At 37.3% G+C, this 18,268-nt stretch overlaps 1 pseudogene; it reads right to left on the bottom strand.

The window, feature by feature from the left end:
• Nucleotides 1-1,696: 1,696 nt before the first annotated feature.
• LOC131171806 (protein ACCELERATED CELL DEATH 6-like) lies at nucleotides 1,697-5,620 on the bottom strand (annotated as a pseudogene).
• Between the last annotated feature and the right edge of the window lie 12,648 nt (nucleotides 5,621-18,268).

Consider the following 18,268-nt stretch of genomic DNA (forward strand, 5'->3'; position numbering starts at 1 on the left):
ACTTCAACTCCTTTAAGCTTTCAAAATTAAGTGCTTAAGATTTATTTTCTATCATGCCTTTAAAGTTTTAACTGATCCAATTAATTTCTCAAGATTGGCATGATTGTTTAAAGTCTCAAATCTAGGTCAGGCTCTAATTGTATCAGTATGCTAAGTCATGCTGCTACTGGTTGCTCTGCTATTGGTATTCAAAAATTTATTAGTTTGCTACTCTGCTCAAAATCACACAAAATGACAAAATAACGAGCATTTTCTCAAAATATGTTCCTGCAACGTTCAAATTTGTTTTGAAAAAATCTGATCTCATCAGGGATATATAAGTACTTATCTTACACCATTTTACAATTAATGAAGGCTTAAAATTGCGTTTCTCTTTTGAAAAATATTTATTATTTTCATTCAAGTGCTTTAACGAGTTTTTAAGCTACATTGGCAAATTAACTATTCTCTTCTTTATAGAATTTGTTCATATTGAGTGAGATAGAGTGAAAATCATCTTAAATGCTATTTGTGAGGGTTGGTCAAGCACCTAAGTTTGAAGCTAGAGAGTGTTTGGGATAACACTTGTAAATGGTTTGCAAGCATTTTGGGAAGTCTTGTAGTTGTAAAAGGTTTTGACTCTTGCCATTGAAAGGAGCACTATAGTGGTGTAAAGACTCAAAGGGATCTTTAAGAGAGTGGATATAGGCTTATTGGCCTAACCACTATAAAATCTCTTGTGTTCAATCTTCTAAACCCTACTCTCTTTAGTTTTTGCAATATATTGTGATATATTGTATTTGTTGAACAAATTGGGATTATCTTTGAGTTTGTTGATATATGCATATGTGATAAATTGTTTGTTTCAAGTGATTGAAGTATTGATTGCTTTGAGTTGATTTAGCTAGAATTAAAAGTTTGATTTGAGCATATTTGACATACATATTTGAGTTGCATATTATCACACCACTCTTAGGAACACCTAGTTGATCAAAGCTACAATTTTTCATAAGGTTTCAAGTAAGGACAAAAAAATTGTTATAATCTAATTCACCCCCTCTTAAGCAATTTTTGAGACTATAATACACAACTTTGTTAACTAACTTTAAGTATTGCAACCAAATAATAGTAACTAAAATATTTTTTTATAAATAAATTATTTTTCATGAAATAAATGAAATTTAACTCTAATGATGCATTTGGTATAAGGTTAATAAGGGTAATTATTAATGTTGTTTGGATGCTAATAAGAGAGTAGGATAATTTTTAATCTAGTTAATAATTACTCCTTCAAGAGTTAAAATGTTAATCTTTGAGGATTAATTTAACCGAGCTTAACATATGCTAATAAGAAAAATATAATAATAGATATTTATATACTTCTATTTGAGTTTCTTACTAATTTTTTATTAAACACTATTAATTAAATTTTTAGTCCTTTAACACTTACAGAATAAACACATGACCTTCAATTTTCTAACATTCTACCAAATCGCTTCTTATTTTTAATTTTATTGAAAACTTGATATTCAAATATTATTCTAATTAATCTTCTTTTGAAAAAATATATACGAAATATAAAATTGTCATCTTAGCAAAAATATGCATGAACTATAATAAAAATATATTACAATGCCACACATGTCAGTAATAAAAATATATTACAATGCCAGACATGTCATTAGCTCAACATCATTCTTCCTTCGACATGGTTTCGTAATACACATAAAAAAAGAAAAAGTTCAAAACTAAATTAAACACACCCATACGAAGGGAGACACTTATTTACATTCCACGCGGTAATAGCAAGCATGAGTCTCTTTTTCTTAGGATCTAATAATACTTCTTTAGCAAATCCTTAATCTTTTTAATCAAATCTGGAATTCTTCTGATAAAGGAAGGCAAAGAAGAGATTCCGCCAGTCACCCATGACCTTCAATAACGAATAAAACAAGTTAAAATCGTGAAAAAAAATTAACGAAATTATATATATATATGAAAACCACTTAACAAAATTTCGGCTTGATCCTTAGAAGTAATACCATCACCATAGTCCTTATCATCATCGTCATCCAAAGAATTTAAATTCCATGATACCCTTATCATGAAATAAAATAAGAAGCAGAAGAAGCTCAATCCAACGACACAAATGACAATTCTAAAGGAAGGCGTTAGAACTGCATAAGTGCCTGTCACAAATGTAATCACCATTGCTACCATAGCATAGAAGAGGAAACTGAAAGCACATCTTATTAACCAATAGTATCTTTTCAGATATCCCACGACCACCAGCATAAGGTGAATAAAGACAGAGCAAGTAGATAAAACCATAGCTATAGTATCTGATATCATAAATGCTTTAAAAGCCAAATTTTTGCCTAGGATAGGACTCCCCTTCTTCAAATCGTTTTCTTCACTGATATTACCGCCAGGTAAAGTGAAACCTGCGGCAAAAGTTACCGTTGCTATAAGTGTTGCAGCCACCAAATGAGAGTCTTTGACTTTTTCAAATTTAAGTACCATGTTTTTTTTTTCTCCTTTCTTCTTGTTCCTCTTTCTCTTCCTTGGATTTTCTTACCATTTTCCCCAATGGTCCACCGCCAAGGTCTTTCATCCATTTTAAATTGTCATTCTGCAACACTTTCAGAATATTAGTTACTTTAAAAAAAATTTAAATCGAAAGGACTTATTAATAAAAAGCTTCTACTTATTATTATTCATATTTTTGTACATATTATTTTAAATAAATAGATAATAAATAGACTAATGCCTCAAGAATCAATGTTTACTTATAAAGCTCAAAAAGCAATATCTACATTATGATAAGATAAAGATAGATATCAGTTGGCTGACCTTCTTTAAGAATAAGTTTCCACTGAATTGCACTTCTTTGTGCAGTTTTTTCCAACATTTCGAGATATCAGTATCTTCTCCTTTTATGAAAGAAGGCAGATGGTCGTAATCAGGATGATAAGTCCTATATAGATGGACAGGCGTATTCCCTTTAACATCTTTTTCATCTAAAAGTTAAAACAATGATGAATGTTTGAGCACTGCTTTTATTATTTCTTTTTTTTTGCTGATCACTGCATAATGAAGAACATTCCAGCCTCTAATGTCAGTAAGTTCACAGCAATTTGGGCATTTAGAAATGATCTCTTCCATCGTATCTATGTAGCCTCTACAGGCTGCAATGTGAAGAGCTGTCCTCTTCCAGTATTTATCTGCAACATAAGCACTAGATTCATCCCTTTCTAGTAGCTTTCTGACCACTTCAGTACGATGCTTATACGCAGCATAGTGAAGTGGAATCCATCCTTCTTCATCTGTATCTTTAGCCAAGCTACTCCATTTATCCAATAGCTTGTCTATAATCACTGGAACAAAGTCTACAATACCAAATTGATAATTAATTACTAATATCAAGAACCTTAATTGATAATTAATTGGTCTAGAGATACAATAACTTTAGTATACATTACAATACATCAAATATTTGAACTACACATTTCTATGAAAACTATAATGAAAAAGATATCATCTTTTTTATTATATGTTTGACTTTCATCTTCTTCAAAGAAAATGAAAACTAAATTTATATGTATAATGAAAATAAAAATATCCAATCTATGCAAAGCCTTTTATTGTTCTGATTATTTTTTTTTTATAAGCTGAAAAATTTTATTAAAATAGAACTACAGCGATACCAGCTATAGGAAACTGAAAGAAAAACAAGATCAAAACCACAAACCAAACTTAGCAATAAGCTAAACTACACAAAAAAGAGACCTGCATAAGAAGTAACAACAGAATGGCTTGAAATCACCACCAAACTTAGAAATAAAGAACAACAAAAACAAAGCTGACCACCAGCATGCAATAGACCAAAACCAGAAGACAGCTAAGCGGCCCAGGTAGAGACTCTAAAGCCGAGCCACAAGCTCCAGAGAACCCAAACAACAACACTTCCTGCGAGCCTTGCTAAACAATCCAAAAGGCTACTGCAACTAGAGAAGCCCCTTAGCGAAGCAAGCAAGCAGCAAGAGAAGGAAAGCAAAAACTCCAAACTGGAACCCAATGAAAAGCTGAAAATTCCGAATAAGAATCAAAAACAAGAGGCTGCAACAATGACCCAAAACCCCCAGCAAAGGAACAAGAATTCGAAAAGAACCAAAGGCTAACACAATAGGACTGAAGAGCAGGAAATCCAAAGTAGCACACAAGAACACAGCAAAAATAGATCCACCAAAAGCCCCAACAAAACCTTCAGCACCTCAACGCACCTTCTTATATTGTACATTAATTCTTGAATTTCAAAAAATCATTTTGAAACTGAAATAAAATTAAATTAATTCATTTATACTCAATACATGCATAAAGATAGTTTATGATATATTTACTGATCTACCTTTACTTTTCCGATTTATGTTCCAGTTCATTGCTACCGCATGTAATGCCGTTTTACCACTGGGGCCGACATAATTCAGTGATTTTGAATTGGGATTTCTTAATAGTTCAAGGACTATCTCTTCACATCCATTATCAGCAGCCAGGTAAAGCGGAGTTTCCCCGCAATCATTGGCAGAATATGTATACTCTGGATCTTCATTACTCAATATTGCTTCCACAACACCAAGACTTCTTTCATATCGTGCCGCTACATGCAAGGCCGTTTCTTTATTTTTATTTGTCATCATTAACAATTTCCTTACCCCGTCTCTTGGCCCTTCTCCACTTTCTCTATCTATTTCACCATGAAGTGAAGCCTGTGCGATTAAATCTTTTGCTGCATAAGCATGTCCGTATCTTGCTGCAATGTGCAATGGAGTATCGCCGTTGACATTGACCTTCAGTAACAGTGACGAACAAATGCCAAGTACCTCTTTTACAAATTGGGAGGATCTTTCACTTTGAGAGGTAAGGAAAATATGCAATATTGTATTTTTATTTGGGGTCTCCAGGCTATCAAGAGTCGATCCATGCTCCTTGATCAATGGATCAAGATTGCCTTCTTGTGCCGCCTTCTGTAAGTCGGCATGAATGTATTTGTTAGTAGTATTTGAGCTCTTCATGTAGCTTAGCTGCGTAGATAAGATGGCACAAGAAAAGAAAGTGAGAATAGATAATGTGGAAATGAGGAAACAAGTGTGGGTTCAGGCTTGATTTAATTGGGAAAGGTACAGAATTAAAAGTATATATATAAAAAAAAAAAAAAACGCAGACCTCCTGTTGATGGATTGGAGAGTGACGAGGCCAGAGTGAATAGCGACTCTACGGGCAAGGTCTAAGACTTGGCACAATCTACTAAACTTAACAACTCAATAAAGGATAGCAAGATATGATAACAAGTGCTGCAGAGTGATGAAACTCTCACGTCGCATTGTCCATATTCAAATTCAGGATCTGCTAGAAAGGACGGAGCAACTGCTGGGCAGCCGGCGGCGATTGAGAAGCGACAGAACACCAGCAGCATAAGAGGTGCGCAAGCTTGAGGGGAGGGGGAGAGAAGAATAGAGTTGGTGGCTTGGAAGAGGTGACGACGGCAAGGGCTCAAGGCCGAGAAAAAGAAACAGAGAGAATATGGCGACGAAAAAAGAGGAAACAACAGTGGTGTTGCTATTAGCTTAATAAGGTTGTATACGGTTACCGCCGAATCGTTCGAACCTATAGAGACCGTACTGAATTGAAGTTAATTTTATATTTTGATTTTGGTTCTGATTTTACACTAAAAATTAAATCGAAATTATATCAAAACTGAGCCATAATCGTATCAAACTAAAAATCAAATTTATAAATGTGTTTTTTATATTCTTTTGATATATAATATATTTTTAATGTATATATATATATATATTAATTCATAATTATATTAATATCTTATAATTAAATATTACATAATTAATAAATAGTTAAAATATATATTATATGATATACCTATATTATTATATTATATTATATTATATACTTAATCTTAAATTATTTATGCTTAGTTAAGCATTATATATGATATATTATGTAATAATAATTCAATTTAAAATTTAAATTCTACTTTAAATATGACTTTTTTAAGAAAATAATTATATAAAATTATTTCAAGAATCGAGAACCGAACCGAAATTGTACTAAACAGAAAGAAATGAATCAGAACTATATCAAAATTTTATTTCGGTTTCGGTTCCTAAATAGACTGTGACGCCCCTTACCCGTCTACTGTATAGCCGAGCAAGAAGTGCTACATTAGGTGCTGGAGCACCCTATCTTGTTTTATCATATCTATTGTAAACTTTTGATGTCATTTAAAACATGTATTCTATGTGTAGAATTTTTTTTTTTTTTTTTTTATATCTTATATCTGTGGAGACTCGGACAGAGCCTCTCCTGTTTTATTAGCATTTGGCGGGTTTTCACTAATCACCTGTTAACATGTCTATATTCATTTCACACATTTCCATATCATATTCTCTTGTATCATATCATTTACAATTATTTATGAGATCTAAAAATTAAGTATCATCTATTGCATTCATATAGAAATTCATAGATAATAAATTATAAGTTTTCATTTCAATATCAAAGTATTACAAGTTCAAAATGAAATACATCATGACTAGACATAATTAATGTCATGACCCAACCTATGGGCCGGACCGGCACTAGGACTTGGGCCAGCCTAAAGCCCCTGAGGCCCGTAGTAAGCCTAATTATTCCTTAACCCAACTCTAAGGCCTATTTGGGCCCAATTTCAAGAATTCAACCGGACAGAGTCCGACCATAAAATGGACCTTTCAACGAGGAGTTTTTGACTCACCCGACCTGTAAACACAATATATAATCAATTGGGGAGCTCAGCTCACCCTCCACATACTCAAATGTCATAAAAATAAATGGGAGCTCAGCTCCCTCATCCAGCCCAACAAACATGCATATAATAATAAGTTTACAGGCCCAACATGACAATTATATTACAGTCCCCAAAACAAATAAATATTTCTAATATATGCGGAAATTCTAGGAGTTAATAGAATTACACAAATATTAATAAACAACATGTGAAGGAGAAAAGCAGGTTAACCACAACAAAAATCCTCCTGTAGCCTGAAAAATAAGGAACAGGAGTGAGCGTTCGATTCAAAGAGTAAAATATCAATTTTAACCATAATCTCTATAACTATCTAAAGCTAATGCACCCTGTAGAGTGAAATGTAACATTAGCAATATTTTCACATCATAACAGCAAAAAGGTAATTTGGAGTACTCACACACCCGATAATGTCAAACAATACATATATGGGAGCTGATCCCCTATACAGCTCTCTTATTCCAACTTGTGCCAGCGAAGAACTCAGCTCAGACTTCCACTTAATAAATCAAATCGGAGTCCTAGCAAAGAACTCAAGCCGTGTCTACCCCGAAGGATCGGGTCCCAGCGAAGATCTCAAGCCGTGTCTGCCCGTCCTATCCATAGCCAACACCACATCACACGCACGCCAACTCACGCAAATTGCTCCAAATTACCACAACAACATCCATGGCACTTTAACAGTTGTGAATGCAACATAAAACATGCCTAGAGTTTAACTACATAGCTACATAGATATAAGTGATGCATGGACATGCTTGAACATATAATAATATCGAAATTATAATTAAAATTAATATTTTACTCACAGACTTGACAGTAGTCACTGTGGCGGCTGGGCGGAGGAAGAAGGTTGTCCCGGCTCACCTGACAATTTTATTACAATTATTTAATAAATTTGACTCCATACAAATTAAGAAAAAGACCAAAGACGTCCTAAGTCGTGCCGAAAATCCGGCAGAGTCTCCCTTATACCTAAGACCTACCCAACCTGCAAATGGGTTTAAAACACACTTTTATATCCATCAATCATACACCCACAACTCAATCATACCACACAGCCCCTCCTGGGCCCATCCAAACAGTCATCAATCACAATATGTAAAATTACAGTTTAATCCTTATAATTGACCCTTTTTGCAAAAACTACCCAAATAAACTCTAAAAATTCTAAAACTTTGCCCCACGGTCCTTAGCAATATTACCAGGCTATTGCAAAAAAAAATCATAATTTTCTGAGCTACCACGAATATTTTATGGATTTTTAATCCCATTTAAGCACTAGAAAATTATGAAAAAGCAAGGTTCGGGTTTACCTATGCCGATTCTGACTTCGGGGACGCTGTCGGGACGTCTAACAATGGTGGGGTAGCCAAAATATCAGTCCAATTCGGAGACTTTTTCGGAAGCCAGTCTATCTGGCTGGAAATTCACAGACCTGGACAACTGTCGAATTTCCGTGAATTGAAGGTACCTACACGAAGCCCACAACACGGGGTTCAGTATAAAATTTTTACGGAATTTTCTAAGCTCATTTAATGCTCGAAAAAATACTACGAAGTTTCGTGGGACCCACCGAAAAAGGGTGTCGAAAAATTTTGAAATTTATATTGCCGCGAAGCTCTCGACGAGTGGAGCGCTCTGGTATTCTCTGTTTTCTCGTGGGGTTCACGGTTTGTGAGGAATCTAGCCCAAAAGTCAAAATGGGCTAAAATTTCCCAGATAAAAATTGGACAAACCGCTCGATGGATTTTGGTGTTCTTGGTGTCTATGGAAAGCTCTTGAGGTGTAGATGGTGTTTGACACAAGACCCAGCCCAATTGATGGCCGGATCGGCCGGATTTTGGCCAAGAAGCCGAAACGGTGCGCGCGCTTTTGGTGGTCTTCGCGCGCGTTTTTCGACCGCCTGGAGAGTAGGCCAACCGTGGGGAGGTGGTGGGGCGGTGCGTCGGCGAGGTGTGGAAGGCTGGGTGGCGGCGAAGCGGCCTAAGGGTGAGGGAGGAGAGAGAAAAAGGGAAGGGAAGGAGGAGAGGTCGGGCGCGCGAGGGAGAAGAAGGAAGAAAAAGAAAAGGGCCGATCCGATTCGACCGATCCTATCCGATCCGGTTCGATTCTGTTGGTTTGATTCAGATATAAAATTTTGAATTTTTACTCTGCCTTGGGATCGAAAATGAGGCCCAAAAATTTCAAAAAAAATTCTAGAAAACTCAGAAAAATTCGTAGACTCCAAATATATTTTTAGTTTTGCCACGTGGTCTTTAAATTAATTTTTAAAAATCATCAAAGTTTTATATTTTCGGAAAATCAAACCCGATTTCGAAAATCTGAAAAATTTCAAATAATTTCCTAAAATTTAAATAAAAATAAAAATATTAATATTACTCACAAAATAATAAATTTAAAAATTTGGGGTGTTACATTCTTCCCCCCTTACAGAAAATTCGTCCTCGAATTTTTACACAAGGCAGAATAAGGTACTGAATTATACATTGAATAGATAAGGATACTTACTACGCATGTCCCCCTTTGACTCCCAAGTGCACTCTTCCACTGACTGGCTCCTCCACAAAACCTTAACTATTGGGATCTGTTTTGATCTTAACTGCCTCACTTGATAGTCCACTATGGCTACAGGTTGCTCCTCAAACGTCAAGTTTTCTTTCAGCTCTACTACATCCGGCTGTAACACATGAGAAGGATCAGGAATGTATTTCCTGAGCATGGAGATGTGGAATACAGGATGAACGTGGGAAAGGTTGGGTGGTAACTCCAACCGATAGGCAACTGCTCCAACTCTATCAGTAACCTCAAAAGGTCCAATATACCGAGATGCCAACTTGCCCTTCTTTCCAAATCTCATTACTCCCTTCATCGAAGAAACCTTCAGGAATACATAGTCACCTACTGCAAACTCTACATCCCTCTGTCTGGGGTCTGCATAACTTTTCTACCTACTGAAAGCTGTTTTCAATTGTTCCCTGATTAAAGGAACTATCTTTGAAGTGTACTGCACTAGGTCTACATCATGCACCTTCGCTTCTCCCATTTTCATCCAACACAGAGGAGACCTACACTTTCTTCCATATAGTGCCTCATAGGGTGCCATCCCTATGCTGGAATGATAACTGTTGTTGTAGGCAAACTCCACCAAAGGTAGCTGATCATCCCATTGACCTCCAAAATCCAAAACACACATGCGAAGCATGTCTTCCAGTGTTTGGATTGTCCTTTTGGACTGTCCGTCCGTCTGAGGGTGGAAAGCAGTACTAAAGTTCAACTGTGTGCCAAGTGCCTCCTGCAACTTCCTCCAAAATCGAGAAGTGAACTGGGGCCCTCTGTCAGATATTATGGAAGCCGGAACTCCATGCAATCTGACTATTTCTCGAATATAGAGTCGGGCATACTGTGCAACAGAATATGTGATCTTCACAGGCAAGAAATGAGCTGATTTAGTTAGGCGGTCTACAATTACCCATATCGAATCATATCCTCGCGTGGTACGAGGCAACCCAGTCACAAAATCCATAGTAATCATTTTCCACTTCCATTCTGGGATAGGGAGCTCTTGCAGCTTCCCTGACAGCCTCTGGTATTTAAACTTCACCTTCTGACAAGTTAAGCACTTGGACACGAAGTCTGCTATGTCTCTCTTCATGCCATTCCATTAATAGCTATCTTTCACATCATGGTACATCTTGGTGGAGCCTGGGTGGATATTGTACAGTTTATAGTATGCCTCTTGCATGATTTCATTTCTAAGATTGTCCACATTGGGCACACATATCCTAGGACCTTGCACTAGGGCGCCATCATTGGCAAATCCAAACTCATCACCTTCACCCAGCTGTACTCTTTCTATGATCTTCATCAATTGTTGGTCTCTGTGCTAGGAAACTCTAAATCTATCTCGCAGTTTTGGTCTCACTGAAAAATGAGCCAACAATACCCCCTCATCTGAAAGATTTAGGATTAGACCTTGATCCATCAACTCATGTACTTCTTGAATTAACGGTCTCTTCTCCGCTGATATGTGCGCCAAACTGCCAGAAGATTTTCTGCCCAAAGCATCTGCTACTACATTGGCCTTCCTAGGGTGGTACTGGATGGTGCAATCATAGTCCTTCAGAAGCTCCATCCATCTCCTTTGTCTCAAGTTTAAATTCCTCTGTTGGAAGATGCACTTCAAACTCTTGTGGTCGGTGTATATCTCGCACACTTCACCATACAGGTAGTGTCTCTAGATCTTTAGTGCAAAGACTACATCCGCCATTTCTAAATCATGGGTGGGGTAGTTCTGCTCATGCCTCTTTAGCTGTCTCGAAGCATAAGCCACTACTTTTCCATTCTGCATCAAAACACACCCTAAGCCAACTCTGGAGGCGTCGCAGTACACGGTATATCCTTCACCACTCATCGGTAGTGTCAACACAGGGGCGATGGTTAGACACTCCTTAAGCTTCTGGAAACTCTCCTCACAGTCATCTGTCCAAATGAATGGAGCATTCTTCCGAGTCAACTTAGTTAGGGGAGCCGCTATCCTAGAAAAATCTTGCACAAAACGCCTATAGTAGCCAGTTAGACCCAGAAAACTTCGCACCTCAGTGACTGTTGTAGGCCTGAGCCAATCAGTTACAACTTCAATTTTCTTGGGATCTACTTGAATGCCTTCACTAGAAACCACGTGTCCCAAGAATGAGATGCTTTCTAGCCAAAATTCACATTTTGAAAATTTGGCATATAGCTGGTGCTCCCTCAAAGTCTGCAACACCATCCTTAATTGCCACACGTGTTCGTCCTTGGTCCGAGAGTATACCAAAATGTCATCTATGAATATGATGACAAAATGGTCTAGAAATGGCCTAAACACCCTGTTCATTAAGTCCATGAAGGCTGCTGGTGCATTAGTGAGTTCAAAAGACATCACCAAGAACTCATAATGACCATATCTTGTCTTAAATGCTGTTTTGGACACATCCTCATTCCTGATTCTCAATTGATGGTAGCCTGATCGCAGGTCTATCTTGGAAAAGAATCTAGCCCCTTGGAGCTGATCAAACAGATCATCGATCCGAGGAAGTGGATACTTGTTCTTCACAGTCACCTTGTTCAGCTGTCTATAGTTAATACACAACCTCAAGGACCTATCTTTCTTTCTCACAAACAGAACAGGAGTGCCCCAGGGTGAAGTGCTCGGACGTATAAAACCCTTGTCCAAAAGCTCCTGTAGTTGCTCATTTAGCTCTTTCAATTCTGCTGGTGCCATCCTGTAAGGCAGCATTAATATGGGGTTTGTACCCGGCACAACATCAATGTAGAACTCTATTTCCCTTCCTGGTGGCAACCCTGGAAGCTTCTTAGGGAAGACATTCATGAATTCTCTGACAACAGGAACATTTTCTATGTTGACACCTTCTACAGATGTATCTCTTACCAATGCCAAATACCCTTTTTCTAGCATTAATTGCTGACACCAAATTATATGGAGCCACGCTCCTATCACCATCAAAGCTAAACTCTTCCACACCAGGTATGTGAAAATACACCTTTTTGTTCCTGCAGTCTAAAGTGGCATAGTGAGTTGCCAACCAATCCATCCCCAAAATTACATCGAAATCTATTATTGGTAGAGGAACCAAGTCTGTTGGGAGGATCTTTCCATCCACTACTACTGGGCTACCCGGAAAAACCATGTCTACATCTATGTTATCACTAAGTGGGGTAGCTATAGACAAAGGGCATTCTAAAGTTGTAGGGTTTCTACCCAATCTCATGGCAAAGACAGGGGAGACAAATGAGTGCGTAGCACCCGGATCTATCAAAACACGAGCCTCATAGGAACAGACTAGAAGAATACCTGCCACAACTGCATTGGAAGCCTGAGCATCCTGGTGGGTCAGGGTGAAAACCCGAGCTTGACCCCTACCCAGGTGGCGTAACCACGACATCGACTTCTACCTCGACCGCCTCCAAATCCACGTCCCCCTTGTCCTCACATTGGCCATCGAATCGATCTGCCATCTTTGGAATCACTAGGATACAACTGTCGAGGAATATTTGCAACAGAACCCTGTGACCCCATTTGTGGCTCGCTGAACATGGGGCATTCGCTAGTAAAGTGACCTGGTTGGCCACACCTGAAACATACTCCTGAACCCATCAGACAAGGTCCTGAATGTCCTCTTCCACACTGTGCACAAGGTGCCAAGGAGGATCTGAACTGGACCAGGCTGTATCTGAACGGTGACCAGCGCTTTGGATTCGGACCATGGTCTGAATTCTCGAGATTTGTGTCTAAAACTGTCACACCTTACCCCTCTGTAAGGCATAACATGATCCCGTAGAATACCTAATGAACTACCGAACTTCACCTACCGATAACTCATTAAGTACCCTACAAGGGATTTTAAAACAATTTTCTTATCTTTGACAAGTGGTGAGCATTTCAAATAAGTATTTAAAACATTTAGTTGAAATTAAAACTAATTAATATTTTTTGCCATTTTAGTTTTCCATAAATTTTATAAAAATTTTGTGAGTTTCCTCTGTATTTTGAGAAAACCGTTCTTGAATACTGTAAAAAGCACTTCCAAAAATATTTCACAACTCCCAACCACAAATAATTCTCAAATAAACTCAATCCAGGCACTTCAAATAATTTCACAATACAAATCAAGATTTCTCATCTCCAAGTATTTAATATCTTCATTTACAAAACATAAAGTAGAAAATTTATGTTTACAAATATTAAATTCTGAAACAAACCCAAAATAATATTATTACAACTTTTATACAAACTTTGTACAAGTTTGCTCAAGACCCATGTACATGTCCATACATTTATGTGCAATATATACATCAAAAGAAATATTTACGATTAGGGTATAAATTATACCCAAGACTTCAAGTGATGACTTCACACATTTCAAGCTCGATCTGCTGCTCCTCTAATCTCTGTATCTGCGACAAAGAATAAAGCTATCATTGAGTACTAGGACTCGATGGTGCACAATATACTAAAATAATCTTTATGCAAAACTTAAAGCACATTAATTCAAAATTTGACTAAACATGAAAATTAAATACAATCATGCATTGTAAGATTTTACATGTAAACCAAGTTTATTTCAAAGTATCAAAACACATTTCATAAAACCCACAGTTAGATCACGCCATTCGAAACAAATAGAATCTCAATAGCCCGAGACTAAAGAGAAATCATATGAATCTCAATAGCCAGAGGCTAAAGAGAAATCATATCACAAAGCTAGCTAGCTCAAATATATGGATATCCATTCACATCCTCTTCTCTTGGCACACCTCAACACTTCTCCAGAGAAGGAATCAAAATTCGAAACTAATTACCCCCACTAGTCGTGCTAGTGAGGTGTTCAAATATATGGTCATGACACTGTGGTTTCAAAACTTATCTTAATAATTTGCTAAACATTGTCATTTCAAATATACACAATAAATTTCACAATTTGAATCAAAACATCATAAGTAAGGTCACAATACTTTCAACAATTCAAAGCAACAATAAAATGCATATTTCATTCATTTAATCAATGAATTTTTTTAGAGCATAGTAATATTGTGCACAAACCTCAAACGAGTCGTCCTTTAGCCTCGACTCGGTTCCTCGGGTTCCTTCCCGATATTCTTTTCAACTGAAACACATAATTTTACAATGTTTCAGTACTAGAACTTAAAATAAATTCAAAATAAACTTAGCTTCACATTTACCTAACTCTAACGTGTTAAATTCGACGTTCTCGAAATTTTGTGTTTCGGGTTACTATTCACTGCACTATTCAAGTCCAATTATTGACTTTCTAAGGCTTAATAGGTATGGGAACTCCAACTTCACCCACATACCACATTTTGGTCACCAAACTTGTTGGTTTTGGTCATTTGTTTAAAGCTTAGGTCATTTTGGCAAAATTGCCAATTTTTGGTTTTTGTTTTCCTAAGTTGCACTATTCCATTGGTCGATCTACTGTTGGAATTTGACAAAACTTCCTTCATAGAAAATGTTCCTTATTGTCTTAAGTGTATTCTCATTTTTGGATCACCTCAATCGGAGTTTTGCAGCTCAAGTTATGGCCAAAATAAGTTTACTGCTCACGTGCAATCGCTCATACCGCAATTTAGGTGCTGGCAGGTTTTGGTTCAACTTTGGTCAATTATTTGATCAAGTTAAGTTCATAATTTGGTCTCACTTTCTTCATATGAAATGTTGTACTATGTCTTAGGTTTCCATCGGTTCAAGAATCGCCTAAATCCGAGTTTTCTAGAGAGAGTTATAGCTATCCAAACTTTGCTACTCAACTAAAAATCTGCAGAATTTCAGTACAGAAATTTTAACTTTGCTCAATGATTTGAATGAGTTAATGGCATAATTTGGGTTGGTGTTCTTCATGAAAGTTTTAGGTCTATATCATATCTAATTGCTGGTAAAATTTCAGGTCAATTTGACCTACCTAGCTCAAGTTATGACCAAATGAACAGTTACTGTTCATTTGGTCAGTTTAGTGCAGTGGCAGCCTGCTATCAACTCACTTTGGTCAATTGTTTCACCAAGTTTTGGTCAGTTTTTGGCAATGGTTCCTTAATGAAAATTGTGTTCTTTTATGTCTATTTTCATCTCCAATTGGTGGCATATCCATTAGGCTTGTAAAATTTGAGTTTTGGTCCTTCAAAGTAGGTTTGGTCATGCTGCCAGCAGCATGACCATTGGACCTCCGAATTTAACTTAGTTTCCTATCATTCCACACAAGTTATTTGGTCATAATTGACCATTATTTCATGTCACAATAGGTTAAACATGCCATTTATGCATTTCTCCAAATTTTGGTTCATAAACCCTAGCATTGAAACCCTAACTCACTCATTCAATCACAATTGGTGCATTTCCATCTTAACACCATACTAATGTAAGTTTATTAACATCTTTAATTCCCTTTAAACACATCAAACCATACCAATCATACTCCCATCAACCAAGCCAAAATTTCAGTTTAGTCCTTCTCCCATGATTTTATTTCATTTCAAGTTTATTTACAAGCTCTTGATGCCACACTAACACTAATTAAACAATAAAAATTGAAGTTTATAGTACTATACCTTGAGCAGAATTTTCTTCCTCCTTTTCTTCAAATTTTTTTCTTTCTTTTCCTTGAATCTTCTTTCTTAGTTGCCCAAACAAGGTCTACTTATGGTAGAACAATTTTGTATGGTTGGATTTTAGTTTTTCAAGCTCAAAAATGAGCTTTCATGGTGGTTTTGTGAGGGAGAGAAGAGAGTGACGTTTTTGAGAAGATGAAGATGACTTTTTGTTGTTAATTTTTTTCTTTTCTTAATTTATTTTAGTTGATGGAAGACCACAAAATCCCATTTAATAAATAACTTAATTAATTTCTTATTGACATCATTCATGATGTCATCATCTTTAACTTTTCTATCTTCTTCTTCTTTTTTTTTTCTTTTTTTTTCTATTAGTTTTTTTAATTTAATTCGCGATTCCGAAATTTTCTTTTCTCCGATTTTATTTGTGATTAGGTCAGAGTCACTCTCGGTCAATTGACCAAATTGCCCTCGTCAGTTCATCGGTTTGCAAATAATCCAATATTTCTTCCGCTCACGACCTAATTATTTGACCGACTTAGTTCTTTTTCGTGATTTTCTCTTTTCCACTGTGTCCATAAGGGTCCTAAGGACCGCAGCGTCACTTTTTACGGTCGAAATTTGAGTTTAAAACGACTTCGCAGTCGTTCCCGAGAAGGTCACTCATCGCTGTGACTCTCGGCTCGTTTAACCTCTTATGTTCTGTTTTTCTTATTTGTAGTTAACTAATTAAACATTACTAGTTATTTGTGTTTATGGCTTCTCAAATTGTCTTAGGTATGGCTCTAATCCCAATAATTGTCCTGATCGACACCTGGCCAGAATAATGAAATATACCAGCTATGCAAACAGGGTGTTACAATTCTCCCCCTTAAATAAATTTCGTCTCGAAATTTTACCTAGTATCAATGTCTGAATATGTGGGTCTTTGTCTCCTCATGTCCTCCTCTCGTTCCCAAGTAGCCTCTGGCCCGAATGATGGTTCCACAAGACTTTTACCAACGGTATCTGCTTGTTCCAGTCGCTTCACCTCATATGCCGAATCTCTATGGGTTCTTCTTCATATGTGGTCTGGATTCACTTCAATTTCCTCTGGTAGTACATGAGATGGGTCGATCGATACCTCCTCAACATAGACACATGGAAGACATTATGTATCTTCTCCAACTCGAGGTAGTGCCAAACGATAAGCCAAAGGACCCACTCTCTCCAGAACCTCATATGGCCCAATGAAACGAGGACTCAGTTTCTCCTTTCTACCGAATCTCATAATTCTCTTCCAAGGAGAAACCTTGAGGAAAACTTTCTCACCCACTGCATACTCAATATCCCTTCTTTTCAAATCAACATAGGACTTTTGACTGTCTGATGCAGCTTTAAGTCGATCTCTGATCACCTTGATTTTCTCTTCAGTCTGTTGAACAATTTCGGGTCCGATCATCTTTCTTTCACCCACGTCATCCCAACACAACGGGGTTCTACATTTTCTGCCATACAAAGCTTCATATGGAGGCATCCCAATGCTTGATTGGTAGCTGTTGTTGTAAGCAAACTCAATCAAAGGCAAGTGTGTATCCCAAGCGCCTCAAACTCAATCACACAAGCCCGTAGCATATCCTCCAAGATCCGAATTACCCTCTCGGTGGCCATGCATGCGTGGATGGAATGCGATCTTGAAGTTCAATCTAGTTCCTAGGGCTCTCTGAAGACTACCCCAGAATCTAGAAGTGAACCTAGGATCTCTGTCTGACACGATGGATACTGGCACTCCATGTAGTCTCACAATCTCATCGATGTATAACTTGGCCAATCTTTCTAAACTGTAGTCCATCCGGACTGGCAGAAAATGAGCAGATTTAGTCAATCTGTCAACAATGACCCATACTGCATCATGACTCTTCTGTGTCCTCGGAAGTCCCATCACAAAATCCATCGTTATTCTCTCCCATTTCCACTGCATCGTAGTGGATGTAACAACCCAGCGGGTACTTGATGCTCTGCCTTTACTTGCTGACAAGTTAGGCATTTGGACACAAACTCTGCCACATCTCTCTTCATACCCATCCACCAGTAATGCTCCTTTAGCCCTCTATACATTTTTGTTCCACCAGGGTGCATGGCAAAAGGAGACTCATGTGCTTCCTTCAAAATGATCTGCCTCAAATCAACATCATTAGGAACACACATTCGCCTGGTGTAGCATGAGACCATCATCTACGATTGAGAATTACGGTTTCTTACCTGTCGGACTTCTTCCATCAACCACGATACTTCGATCATTACGAGCGACCATTCTAATCGATCAAT

Source organism: Hevea brasiliensis, chromosome 13 (assembly GCF_030052815.1).
Source record: "Hevea brasiliensis isolate MT/VB/25A 57/8 chromosome 13, ASM3005281v1, whole genome shotgun sequence".
In the NCBI taxonomy this organism is placed as follows: domain Eukaryota; kingdom Viridiplantae; phylum Streptophyta; class Magnoliopsida; order Malpighiales; family Euphorbiaceae; genus Hevea; species Hevea brasiliensis.